The 13,295-nt window shown below is 38.7% G+C and overlaps 1 pseudogene; it reads right to left on the minus strand.

The window, feature by feature from the left end:
• Positions 1 to 5,583: 5,583 nt before the first annotated feature.
• On the minus strand, positions 5,584 to 9,022 carry LOC114208901 (lathosterol oxidase pseudogene; annotated as a pseudogene).
• Positions 9,023 to 13,295: the final 4,273 nt, after the last annotated feature.

Raw genomic sequence — 13,295 nt, forward strand, 5'->3', positions numbered from 1 at the left:
GATCTATGCACTAGCCTGATCATATCTGATCATATTCTGTTTTATTTGTTTTGTTCTGTTTTTGTTTTTATCTTTTTCTTTCTTTTTTTTTTTTTCCGCTTTCTTTTTTCTTTCTTTCCCTTTCTTTTCCCCTGGTTTCAGGTCTTTTCTGATTGGTATAGAGTATATTTCCTGGGGACGTTGTTAACCTGTTAGCATTTTGTTCTTTCATTCATCTGTTCTCCTCTGGACAAAATGACAAGACGAAAAAATCACCTCAGCAAAAGAACAAGAGGCAGTACCGTCTGCCAGGGACCTACTCAATACGGACATTAGTACGATGTTGGACCTAGAGTTCAGAATCATGACTAAAGATACTAGCTGGGCTTGAAAAAAGCGTGGAAGTTATTAGAGAAACCCTTTCTGGAGAAATAAAAGAACTAAAATCTATCCAAGTCGAAATCAAAAAGGCTATTAATGAGGTGCAATCAAAAATGGGGGTGCTGCTAGGATAAATGAGGCAGAAGAGAGAATCAGCGATATAGAAGACCAAATGATGGAAAATAAAGAGGCTGAGAAAAAGAGAGAGAAACAACTACAGGATCACAAGGGCAGAATTTGAGAGATAAGCAATACAATAAAACAAAACAATATTAGAATAATTGGGATCCCAGAAGAAGAAGAAAGAGAGAGAGGGCAGAAGGTATATTGGAGCAAATTATAGCAGAGAACTTCCCTAATGTGAGGAAGGAAACAGGCATCAAAATCCAGGAGGCACAGAGAACCCCTCTCAAAATCAATAAAAATAGGTCAACACCCCGACATGTAATATTAAAACTTACGAGTCTCAGAGACAAAGAGAAAATCCTGAAGGCAGCTCGGGAGAAGAGGTATGTAACCTACAGTGGTAGAAATATTAGATTGGCAGCAGACCTATCCACAGAGACCTGGCAGGCCAGAAAGGACTGGCATGAGATCTTCAGAGCACTAAATGAGAAAAATATGCAGCCAAGAACACTATATGCAGCTAGGCTATCATTGAAAATAGGGGGAGAGATAAAAAGCTTCCAGGACAAACAAAAACTAAAGGAATTTGCAAACACGAAACCAGCCCTCCAAGAAATATTGAAAGGGGTCCTCTAAGCAAAGAGAGAGCCCAAAAGCAGCATAGATCAGAAAGGAACACAGACAATATACAGTAACAGTCACCTTACAGGCAATACAATGGCACTAAATTCCTATCTTTCAATAGTTACCCTGAATGTAAATGGGCTAAATGCCCCAATCAAAAGACACAGGCTATCAGATTGGATTAAAAAACAAGACCCATCGATATGCTGTCTGCAAGAGACTCATTTTAGACCCAAAGACACCACCGGATTGAAAGTGACTGGGTGGAAAACCATTTACCATGCTAATGGACACCAAAAGAAAGCTGGGGTGGCAATCCTTATATCAGACAAATTAGATTTTAAAACAAAGACTGTAATAAGAGATGAAGAAGGACACTATATCCTACTTAAAGGGTCAATCCAACAAGAAGATCTAACAATTGTAAATATCTATGTCCCTAACATGGGAGAAGCCAATTATATAAGGCAATTAATAACAAAAGCAAAGAAACACATTGACAACAATACAATAATAGTGGGGGACTTTAACACCCCCCTGACTGAAATGGACAGATCATCTAAGCAAAAGATCAACAAGGAAATAAAGACTTTAAATGACACACTGGACCAAATGGACTTCACAGACATATTCAGAACATTCCATCCCAAAGCAACAGAATACACATTCTTCTCTAGTGCCCATGGAACATTCTCCAGAATTGATCACATCTTAGGTCACAAATCAGGTCTCAACTGGTACCAAAAGATTGGGATCATTCCGTGCATATTTTCAGACCACAGTGCTTTGAAACTAGAACTCAATCACAAGAGGAAAGTCGGAAAGAACTCAAATACATGGAGGCTAGAGAGCATTCTACTAAAGAATGAATGGGCCAACCAGGAAATTAAAGAAGAATTAAAAAAAATTCATGGAAACCAATGAAAATGAAAACACAGGTGTTCAAAAATCTTTGGGATGCAGCAAAGGCAGTCCTGAGAGGAAAGTATATAGCAATACAAGCCTTTCTCAAGAAACAGAAAAGGTCTCAAATACACAACCTAACCCTACACCTGAAGGAGCTGGAGAAAGAACAGCAAATAAAGCCTAAACCCAGCTGGAGAAGAGAAATAATAAAGATCAGAGCAGAAGTCAATGAACTAGAAGCCAAAAGAACAGTAGAACAGATCAACGAAACTAGGAGCTGGTTCTTTGAAAGAATTAACAAGATTGATAAACCCCTGGCCAGACTTATCAAAAAGAAAAGAGAAATGACCCAAATCCACAAAATCATGAATGAAAGAGGAGAGATCACAACCAACACCAAAGAAATACAAACAATTCTAAGAACATATTATGAGCAACTCTGTGCCAGCAAATTAGATAACCTGGAAGAAATGGGTGCATTCCTAGAGATGTATCAACTACCAAAACTGAACCAGGAAGAATTAGAAAACCCGAACAGACCTATAACCACTAAGGAAATTGAAGCAGTCATCCAAAATCTCCCAAGAAACAAAAGCCCAGGGCCAGATGGCTGCCCAGGGGAATTCTATCAGACATTTAAAGAAGAATTAATACCTACTGTCCTGAAACTGTTCCAAAACATAGAAATGGAAGGAAAACTTCCAAACTCATTTTATGAGGCCACCGTTACCTTGATCCCGAAACCAGACAAAGACCCCATCAAAAAGGAGAATTACAGACCAATATCCTTGATGAACATGGATGCAAAAATTCTCACCAAAATACTAGCCAACAGGATCCAACAGTACATTAAAAGGATTATTCACCATGACCAAGTGGGATTTACCCCTGGGCTGCAAGGTTGGTTCAACATCCGCAAATCAATCAACGTGATACAACACATTAACAAAAGAAAGAAGAAGAATCATATGATCCTCTCAATAGATGCAGAAAAAGCATTTGACAAAGTACAGCATCCTTTCTTGATCAAAACTCTTCAGAGTATAGGGATAGAGGGGACATACCTCAATATCCTAAAAGCCATCTATGAAAAACCTACAGCGAATATCATTCTCAATCGGGAAAAACTGAGAGCTTTTCCCCTAAGGTCAGGAACGCGTCAGGGATGTCCACTCTCACCCCTGCTATTCAACATAGTATTAGAAGTCCTAGCCACAGGAATCAGACAACAAAAAGAAATCAAAGGCATTGAAATCGGCAAAGAGGAAGTCAAACTCTCACTCTTTGCAGATGATATGGTACTGTATGTGGGAAACCCAAAAGACTCCACCCCAAAACTGCTAGAACTCAGTAGAACAGGATCTACTGTTTTTGAAGGGATCTACTGATCTAGAATCAAGCTAGAACTTGTTAGAACAGGAATTCAGTCAAGTAGCAGGATATAAAATCAATGCACAGAAATCAGTGGCATTCCTATACACCAACAACAAGACAGAAGAGAGACAAATCAAGGAGTCGATCCCATTTACAATTGCACCCAAAACCATAAGATACCCAGGAATAAAGTTAACCAAAGAGGGAAAGGATCTGTACTCAGAAAACTCTAAAATACTCATGAACGAAATTGAAGAAGACACAAAGAAATGGAAAAACGTTCCATGCTCATGGATTGGAAGAACAAACATTGTGAAGATGTCAATGCTACCTAGAGCAATCTACCCATTCAATGCAATCCCCATCAAAATACCATGCACTTTTTTCAAAGAAATGGAACAAATAATCCTAAAATTTGTATGGAACCAGAAGAGACCCCAAAGAGCCAGAGGAATGTTGAAAAAGAAAAGCAAAGCTGGCGGCATCACAGTTCCGGACTTCCAGCTCTATTACAAAGCTGTCATCATCAAGACAGTATGGTACTGGCACAAAAACAGACACATAGATCAATGGAACAGAATCGAGAGCCCAGAAGTGGACCCTCAACTCATCTTCGACTAAGCAGGAAAGAATATCCGATGGAAAAAAAGACAGTCTTTTCAACAAATGGTGTTGGGAAAATTGGACAGCCATATGCAGAAGAATGAAACTGGACCATTTCCTTACACCACACACAAAAATAGACTCCAAATGGTTGAAAGACCTAAATGTGAGACAGGAGCCCATCAAAATCCTAAAGGAGAACACAGGTAGCAACCTCTTTGACCTCAGCCGCAGCAACTTCTTCCTAGAAACATCGCCAAAGGCAAGGGAAGCAAGGGCAAAAATGAACTATTGGGATTTCATCAAGATAAAAAGCTTTTGCACAGCAAAAGAAACAGTCCACAAAACCAAAAGACAACCGACAGAATGGGAGAAGAGATTTGCAAATGACATATCAGATAAAGGGCTAGTATCCAAAATCTATAAAGAACTTATCAAACTCAACACCCAAAGAACAAATTATCCAATCAAGAAATGGGCAGAAGACATGAACAGACATTTTTCCAAAGAAGACATCCAAATGGCCAACAGACACATGAAAAAGTGTTCAACATTGCTCGGCATCAGGGAAATCCAAATCAAAACCTCAGTGAGATACCACCTCACACCCGTCAGAATGGCTAAAATTAACACGTCAGGAAACGACAGATGTTGGCAGGGATGCGGAGAAAGGGGAACCCTCCCACACTGTTGGTGGGAATGCAAGCTGGTGCAACCACTCTGGAAAACAGTATGGAGGTTCCTCAAACAGTTGAAAATAGAGCTACCCTACGATCCAGCAATTGTACTACTGGGTATTTACCACAAAGTTACAAATGTAGGGATCCGAAGGGGTACATGCACCCCGATGTTTATAGCAGCAATGTCCACAATAGCCAGACTGTGGAAAGAGCCAAGATGTCCAATGACAGATGAATGGATAAAGAAGAGGTGGTATATATACACAATGGAATATTATGCAGCCATCAAAAGGAATGAGATCTTGCCATTTGCAACGACGTGGATGGAACTGGAGGGTGTTATGCTGAGTGAAATAAGTCAATCAGAGAAAGACATGTATCATATGACCTCACTGATATGAGTAATTCTTAATCTCAGGAAACAAACTGAGTGTTGCTGGAGTGGTGGGGGATGAGAGGGATGGGGTGGCTGGGTGATAGGCATTGGGGAGGGTATGTGCTATGGTGAGCGCTGTGAATTGTACAAGACTGTTGAATCACAGATCTGTACCTCTGAAACAAATAATGCAACATATGTTAAGAAAAAAGAAAAAGAAGATAGCAGGAGGGGAAGAATGAAGGGGAGTAATTCAGAGGGGGAGATGAACCATGAGAGACGATGGACTCTGAAAGACAAACTGGGGGTTCTTTAGGGGAGGGGGATGGGGGGATGGGTTAGCCTGGTGATGGGTATTAAAGAGGGCACATTCTGCGTGGGGCACTGGGTGTTATGCACAAACAATGAATCATGGAACACTACATCAAAAACTAATGATGTAATGTATGGTGATTAACATAACAATAAAAAATTAAAAATTAAAAAATAACATAACATAAAAATATTTCATAATATTTAATAATAGGGCAACAACTACTCAGTCTTTGTAAACTCTCCATTGAATAATTTTTCATTTTTACAACCATTTTCTGAATGGCTATTGCACTTTTCTCTTATCATCTTCTTCACATAACTAAGTGGTCTCTTCCCTTCAAAGGAGGGAGGATTTTTTTTTAAAGATTTATTTATTTATTTCAGAAAGAGAGAATGCACAAGCAGGGTGAGGGGCAGACAGAAAGGGAGAGAAGCAGACTCCCTGCTGAATGTGGAGCCCAATGTGGGCTCAGTCTCATGATCCTGAGATCAGGACCTGAGCCAAAAACCAAGAGTCAGATGCTCAACCGACTGAGCCATCCAGGCACCTCAAAGGAGGAAGGATTTTTGAACAAGCCTCCAAGTCTGTCCCACAAGGTGAAATACTGTCCATATTTATAGTCAAAGAACATGTAGTGGTCTGTATGATGGGCTGAGCCACTAACAAATGGCCTTAAGATTTGGGGAACATGGAAATCGTCATCATGAATGGAAATTGTCCAGATACTGATTAAGATGTACAAACTTAAACTACCTTGTGTAATGGGAGGGTAAAAGGGTATATATGGCAAGGCAGAATCTAAAGGAAGCCATCCAAATGATGAAAAGCATGACTTGCAAATGGAGTAGGAATCTTCCTGAGATGATGAGGTTTGTATTTTGCGTATATGCAAGTCTATGATGAAGGCCTCTATGAATCCAGTAGATCAACTTATCAGTGAAAAAGAGGAAAGAAAATATACTAATAATGAACCAAAACCAGCCACTTGGAAACTCTCCTGTCATCATATAATTTGTTGTACTCTCTCAACTTTAGCAGAAACAATGAAACAGTGGGAATATTAATCTGTGGCAATAATTGGACAGTAAATGTAATCTCTCTATAGACTTGATTCTTTACAAATTATGGATGCTTCATTAATGAATGATAACAGACAAAATAATAGCTCAGTGTTGCAAAAATGAAATAAAGTATGTAAGCATCAAGACTTGTAACAATCTGGAGACTAATAGTTTATTGGAAGAGGTCATCCTGAGACCATGAGGCTGGATAGATGCATAATGTAAAAAAATAAGAATCTGCAAAGCTGAGTACAAGATCCTTCTTAGCCCCTAGAGAGGATCCGCTGATTAAGCCTCTGTGGGGTCATAGCATGCCCTTTTTCCTTAAACCTTATGAACCAACCTCTGCTAACTTCAGAATTTCTTCTGCAGCTTTCTCACTGGTCAGCCTTCAGAGAATTGAAGAGAGTTAAGTCTTTGCACTGGGTTAGGCTTTGGCTTAAGGGAATGCTGTGGCTGGTTTGATCTTCTATCCAGACCACTAAAACTTTCTCCATATCAGCAATAAGGCTGCTTTCTTATCATTCACATGTTCACTGGAGTAGCATTTTTATTTCCTTCAAGAACTTTTCCCTTTTTTGGCTCACTCTTTGGTGTAAGAGACCCAGCTTTCAGCCTGTGTCAGCTTTTGACGTGCCTTCCTCACTAAGCTTAATTATCTCTAGCTTTTAAAGTGAGAAATGTGTGGTTCTTCCTTTCACTTGGACACTTAGAGGCCATTGCAGAGTTATTAATTGGTGTAATTTTAGTATTCTTGTGTCTCAGCAAATGGGGAGGCCCGACGAGAGGGAGAGAGATGGGGCGATGACCAGCCACTGGAGCAGTCAAAACACACGTAACATTTATCGATTAAGTTTGCTGTCTTCTATGGCCGCGGTGGGTGGCACCCCAGAACAATTGCAACAGTAACATCAAAGATTACTGATCACAGATCACCACAACAAATAAAATAATAATGAAAATGTTTGAAATACTGCAAGAATTACCAAAATGTGACACAGAGACATAAAATGAGCAAATGCTGTTGGAAAAATAGCACCGATAGATTTGCTCTATGCAGGGTGGCCACAAACCTTCAATTTGTAAAAAAAATCCCACAATATCTATGAAGCACAATAAAATGAGGCATGCCTGTACTATATGTATATATTTCCCTCCCCCCTCTTTTTTTTTAGGGGGCGAGGGGCAGAAAGAGAAGGAGAGAGAGAATCTTAAGCAGGTTCCATGACCAGCACAGAGCCTGACACAGGGCTCGATTCCAGACCCAGAGGTCATGACCTGAGCTGAAATCATGAGTCAGACGCTTTGCCAACTGAGCCACCCAGGCAGCCCCTACTCTACTCTCTTCTTGCTTCCATGGTTTCTGAGGGGAAGTTGTACATAATTCTTATTTTTGTTCCTCTGTAGGCAAGGAGGTCTCATGGCTTCTTTCAAGATTTTCTCTTTCATTTCAAAGTGGTATGCCTGGGTGTAGTTTTTAGGGCAGTAATCTACTAGGTGTCCTCTGAGCTTCCTGGATCTGTGTTTTCATGTATGACATTAATTTGAGGTAATTCTCAGTCATTATTCTTTGGACAGTATTTCTTCTTCCCCTTTCTCTCTCTCTTCTCCTTCCAATATTCCCACTATGCACATGTTATGTCTTTTGTAGCTGTCTTAAAGTCCTCAGATATTCTGTTATGGTGTGGGTTTTTTTTTCAGTCTTTGTTCTCTTTGCTTTTCAGTTTTGGAGATTTTTGTTGCAATATCCTTAAGTGCAGACTGTGTCCAGTCTACTAGTAATCCCATTAAAGGCATTCTTTATTTATGTTATGGTGTTTTTGATCCCTAGCATTTCTTTTTTGTTCCTTCTTAGGATTTCCATCTTTCTGCTTACCCATCTGTTCTTACATGCTGTCTACTTTATCCATTAGAGCCCTTACCACATTAATCATAGCATTTTAAAGTCCTGGTCTAATAATTCTAATATCGCTACCATATCTGGTTTTGATGCTTGTTCTGTCTTTTCAAATTGTCTTTTTGGTCTTTTGGTATGCTCTGATGATATCCCAGCAGATTAGGCTCTGCTTAACTAGTTTCCACTGAGAACAGGTCTTGTGAAGAAGAACAGAGTGCTCTGGCATATTTCAAAATAGCTCCTCTTCCCCAATACCTCTGCTGGAAGCACTAGGGCATTTTTATTAGACACTGTAGGAACCTGGTCAGGTTCCTAGTGGTAAATCTCACAAAGTTGTGGGGCCTCCTGAAGACTAGGTCTCCCTAGGGTTTCTAACTCTCAGACTTGTCCACGCTGAGCTTCCAGCAACGTGTCAGTTACGGTTCAGGTTTTCCTTCACCAGCACTGGTTCCTGAGGCAGGCAGTTTCCACTTTTCAGTCTCTATTTCAGTAAACTCTTATTCTCTATATTTACTGTAGGTCTCTCCAATCACTGGGATAGTGGTTTGCAATGTGCCCTCACCTCTCTCACATATCCTGGAAATGTTGTTGATATTTTGGTTTGCTCAGCTTTTTGCTACTGGTTAGGATGCTGTGGCAGCTTCGAGTCTCCTTACATGCAGAACCAGAAACTGGAACTGTAGTTGTATTAGTTTTCATTGCTACTGTAACAAATTGCCACAGACTTAATAACTTAAAACAAACCATATTTATTATCTTATAGTTTTGGAGTCAGAAATCTAAAATGGCTCTCACTGGGTTAAAATCAAGGTATCAGCATAGCTGTGTTCCTCCTGGAGGCTCTAAGGACATTATCTTTTCCAGCTTCCAGAGGCCACCTGCATTCCTTGGCTTGTGGCCTCTTCTGTCTTCAAAGCCAGGCTTGACTGCTTGCATCTTTCTCCCATCACTTCACTCTGATGCTAACTCTTCTGCTTACCTCTTTCACTTTCAATGGCCCTGGTGATTTCCTTGGGCCCACCCAGATAATCTTGGATAATCTTTCTATTTTTCCATCAGCTCATTAGCAACCTCACTTCTATCTGCAACTTTAATTCTTCCTTGCCATATAACATAATATATTCCCAGGTTCTGGGGATTAGGGCATGGGCATCTTTAGAGCACTATTACCCTGCTTACTACAGCAGTCATGTAGCTTGTGACTTTTAAGACAGCTTTTTAGACAACTAATGACTCATATAAACAGGTACTTGCAGTAGTGGAGATCATGCTTTGTCTCCTGTTACCTATTAATATTGACATAAAAATGGCCATTCTATTTTAGTTCTTTAGCTTTCTGGTTTGACTCATATCAATCTTAATTTAAAAAACCTAATTAACCTTGTGTTTTAATATATCCAGTATGGTACCTCCTTATTTTATTGAGGTCACCAAAATAGCTCAAATTAGTAAAGAAATCAGTGAACTTAATTCATCCATTGTTTTGGCCACATTTGTCACACTGGTCCAATTGGTCAGATGAGCAACTTTTATATATATGTCTAAGTTTCACTACTGTATGTTTTGATCAAAGGCAAATAAAGGAAAGACTGCTAATATAAAAGTGTTTTTTAAAAAATTACAAAAATTATATATATGCTTTAAAATATAATTTGTTACATAAATTATAAAAGTTACATATATCACATAAGTTTTTAAATTATAAAACAAATTTTATAATTTAGCTGGTATTCAAGTAAAGTAGATAAACAGTAAAATATTTTTTATATTTTTTAATGTAAATTTTTGCCAAAGTGGAATTTATATTTATACCCAACATGTTTTGGAGAAAATGATTGCTCATTAGAAATTACATTCTTCTGTCTATTTATACATGATTGAATATTTCAAGACATCCATCAGTTATTCCTAGAGGCAAAATCAAGCATAAATATCTGTTAAAAATGATCTAAAAATTTTATTATTAGCTTTTGCAGCATTCTAGCCTAGATACAACTATTATTTTTTCCTTCATTAGCTTACCTATGTTCTCAAAGAGTGGTTGCCTTTGACTTCATTTTTTAGTTTAATTCAATTTTATTTTTACTGAATTATGTTTTAATAATTTGCAATGGTCTCTATTTAACGAGTTGTAAAATATATAGGCATATCTGTCTGTCTCAGCAGGTACAGATGGCTGATCCCAACTGCTAACAGCTTTTACAAGTATAAGTCATAAGTGGGTAGAAATGACCTTTTGGAGCCCCTTATTGTGTTAATCTCCAGGTATCCCCATCATGTATGTCTGTTCCAATGTTGGGGTCTCAAGATCTCAAAAAGCTTTAGTGAAAGCATCTTCAGAACCAAATAGAGGTGTACTTTAATTGTCTTCCATTTGAAAACCAAATCGAGAACGGGATATTGCTGGACCTGAAAGTTTATATAACATAACCCTTATTTCTGTCATGCTCCGTTATTTACGTACTATATTCTGCCATCACTGGTTAATTAACTCTCTTTGTCCTTGGTGTCCAGGTGGGTGTTACTCCCAGTCACATTTTACTCCTAGGCACCTTGAAAAAATGAGCGTGTGAATGGTATGCCTATACATGTTCTGCATACAGATCCTTTTCAATGCCACTAATGGGAGGCAGTATGAAAGGCAGGGCTTCCCTGATGAAATAAGAGATGTAAGGAAATGTTTTAACCAGCATTTTGAACCTAGTTTGTTGAATTTAACTGCATGAACCTGGGTTAGAGAAGCAAATATTGTAAGGTCTGTGGAGGATGCAACGATAAATATGATGCGATTCTATCTTTCGGAGTTAAAAATCAGGAGAGGCAGTGGATTTGAAACTAACTATAAGGCCGTCAAAATGTTATAATAGAGGTAAAGGAAGAAGAGAATGATTTCAGTTTTAATTCTGTTTTTTGAGATAGGCTGCGAATTTGGGGGTATTTTTTAAAAAACTTTTTATTTTAAATAATTGCAGACTCATAAGAAGTTGCAAAAATAGCATGGAGAGATCCATGTACTCCTTGTCCAGCTTCTCTTAATGGTACCGTGTTATAGAACGAGTACATTCATCAACACTGGGAAATTGACACTGATACAATACAATTAAGTAGGCTACTGACTTTGTTGAGTAGTCTTTTAATATGCAGAAATACAAGAGGGAAGGAGAAAGGAAGTCTAGGTTGACAAAACAGCATTTGTTTGAGTATAGGTCATGAGAGAATTTCAGTTATTCAAGAAATCTGCCGAAAGAGACCTTAACAAGTAAGCCATTCCCTTCCACTTTATAAATGAACTAATGAGGCCCAGAGAGATTAGACAACTTGCTTATTTCATTTTCTTTCCTTGGTTGGTGCCTGAATTTAGGTATATTATACAGCATACATCTGACTGCTGGTCTCCAAGATCTTAGTCCAGGAATATTCCTTCCCAAACTATGTTTTCTTAGATAGAATAAATACATGGTTATTCTTTTAGAACCTCTGTCAAGATCCCACTCAACGTGTATTTTTTTCCTCTGAGTCCCCGGAGCCTCAGAGGAAAGAGAGTGCAATATCTGGCACACAATAGATGCTCAGTAAATATCTGTGGACTAAATGAACCAATGAATTTCTTTTTTAACCCCTACAACTGAAGGAGAGGTACTTCAACCAAGGATAATAAGAATAAATCACACCCACAATTAGCGCACTGCAATGGAATTCATTACTAAAAGTCAATTTGCAGTTGGGCAAAATGACAGCTGTAAGAAGGAAGTTGGGCAGAGAAACACATTTTATTTGAATTATGATGAGTTAAAAATACACAGGCAATTACTCCTATTTTAGCTACACTGTGCAGTAAATGTGTAAATAAAAGGTGTGAGTGTCCAACATGGAAAACGGTGTATTCTCCTTTTCTGCATAACACATGCATCAGATGTCCCTTCATAGCGATCATTATAGTTTTTAGCTTAATTCCAAGCTAAAAAACAGAATCATTACGGAAATGCTGCTTTTCTTATTGAACAGTCTGTAGGATAGCTTGTTGCCAAATTAAGCAGCACACGGCACTTGTTAACTTAATTAGCAACCTAACGGCTGAACCTCAGCCTGACAAAATGCGTGTTGTGTCGAATGGAAATTGCAGGGAAACTATATCCACTTCAAAAGAAGCACAATCCTGTGGATATTTATTTTCCCTTTTGGGCTAAAGGAAAACCTGATCGCCTGGGAAAATCTTGCAGTTCCTAGTGTAGCCCGAAGAGAATCATCAAGTCAGCACCTTGTAGGCTGTGAAACGTTCCTTTTTCAAAGGCTGTGTGCAAGAGAACTCCCAAAGGACTAATGCATATACTTGTGCCTCCGTTAATGGTATAGAAAGCAAACTAATTAATTAGAGGACACACTGAATAAACTCCATTTATCACCAAATGGCCCAAGTGATAAACAAATTATTTAAGAGCTTATTGAAAGCAGACATCAAGAAGGCAATTGTCAAGGCTTCAAACTGATGTGTTTGTGAATATCCCTAGAGTAGCAGCAGTTTCAAGGCTCCTTGCTGGGGACAGACATGGAGATTTTATGTGAGAGAGGGTTTGTGTAGGTTGTCTCACCAACAGATCCTAAATTGTTGCTGGGTTGTCTCCCTTGTTCAGAATCTGTTGGTGTCCTTCTGGCTCAGATGAAATCTGCTGGAAATAGTCCTCCTGTTCCTGATTTTTGGAAAACAGAGGCTGAGGTCTGATAGGCTGGCAAAAAATGGGCAAAGGCTTAGTCCTGATGTTACACTGGCATTTCAAAATGCAGAATTTTCTGCCTTTAGGCTGCTGTGTACTTTGAGTGAAAATACTTCACTTTAAGTGAACTATGAGAGAGAGAGGGAAGAGAGACCTAGAAGCAATGAAGACTGTCATAATTTTTATTATATACTGACAATATCCACTTAATTGGACTTAGAGATTTACCTAACAAATGATTGTTAATTTCTATGATAATT

Source organism: Eumetopias jubatus, unplaced genomic scaffold (assembly GCF_037043125.1).
Source record: "Eumetopias jubatus isolate StellerSeaLion01/CBP00866 unplaced genomic scaffold, mEumJub1_p1.0 scaffold_16, whole genome shotgun sequence".
Classification (NCBI taxonomy): Eukaryota; Metazoa; Chordata; class Mammalia; order Carnivora; family Otariidae; genus Eumetopias; species Eumetopias jubatus.